The sequence below is a fragment of the Orycteropus afer genome, unplaced genomic scaffold (genome assembly GCF_000298275.1).
Source record: "Orycteropus afer afer isolate SDZICR_OR568_19922 unplaced genomic scaffold, OryAfe1.0 scaffold00213, whole genome shotgun sequence".
Lineage (NCBI taxonomy): Eukaryota > Metazoa > Chordata > Mammalia > Tubulidentata > Orycteropodidae > Orycteropus > Orycteropus afer.
Window position 1 is genome coordinate 3,783,913 of NW_006921800.1, and position 1,519 is coordinate 3,785,431.

Consider the following 1,519-nt stretch of genomic DNA (forward strand, 5'->3'; position numbering starts at 1 on the left):
TTGAACCGCCAGCCTTCTGGTTAGGAGTCAAGTGCTTTAGCCACTATGCTACCAGAGCTCCTTGATAATCAATAAGCACTCAATAATCATTACCTATTGTTAATGTGTTCATAAATAAAAAATTCAACATGATCACAACCTTATTGATAAAATAAGGGAATGTTTTCAAGTGAAAGGGAAACAATTCTCTAAGAAAATGGAAGTTTTAATTCAAATAAACAATCTCATCCTCAAATTACTTTCATTTGCCTTTTCTGCTGCTGGACCCTCAATGGCACTCCTGCTCTGTCCAGAGCCACATGGGTAAATGTCCTGGCTCACCGCTGTAGAATCCCTCAGTTCATTCCTAATGCATGTCTCATGGCCTCTGGCCCAACCAATTACCCTCAGGATGTTGAACCATGGCCAGAACTGTTTGACTATAACTTTAAATGAATACCTAAACAATTCAGGATGTTAAATTTTCCTGGGGCAATACAATAATATAAAAGCTTTTACGTCTAGCCTCAAGATTAAAAATATTCCAACCATCCTTTCTATTGATGATGCTCCCAACAAAAGGTGGTATCTTAAAAATGGAAGAAACAAATCAACCAAGCCCTGGAAAAAAGGTCATGGAGAAATGTGCTAGCAGCACAACCCTAATTAGCTTTTACAAAAGCAAAATATATATATACACACACACACACATAACATATCCTGGGTATCAAATTTTACCATACTGAACTGCAATCCAAACACACTTAACCTGAATAAAATATGAAACTGGACTGGTTCTGGTAGAACTACACAAAAAACATGAAAGAATCTAGATTAGGTTCACTTGTATCTAATATTTTTAGTGATTTGCTGTACTGCTTTCTTAATACCTATTTTCTGACTTCTCTGTTATGCTCATCCATGATATTATATACTTCCCCTCTCCATAATTACAGTGACAATTCTTCTTTCCCAACCCAAAAATTAGAAGGCATGTTTTAAGATCAAATTGCTCCTATGATAACAATGAAACAAACCCAAAATCCATTGCCATGGAATTGATTCCAATTCTTAGTGACCTGATAGGACAGAGTAGAACTGTTCAACAGGTTTGTCAAGATGTAGTCTTTATGGAAGCAGACTGCCACAAGCTTTCTCCCATAGAGAAGTTGGTGACTTCAAATTCAAATTGCTGACTTTTTGGTTAGCATCTGAGTATTTTAACCACTGTACCACCACAGCTTCTGACAATGGAACAGATTATCTTTAAAGAATGTTTTCTTTCTAAATCTTGGAAATATAGTAGAACCCATGTAACAATTGTAGATACATTTTTCTTCTTTTTTTCTGATATTTCCCTTAAAATGGGAAACGTTAAATCTTGAATTCAAAGTACTGAGTATGTGTGCATTATATTTAAAACCAAAAAAAAAATCAAACTCACTGCCGTCAAGGCTGTCATAGTGACCCCTCCTTGGGTTTCCAAGGCAGTATCTCTACAAAAGTAGATTGCCCAACCTTCCTTCCGAGGAGTGGCTGG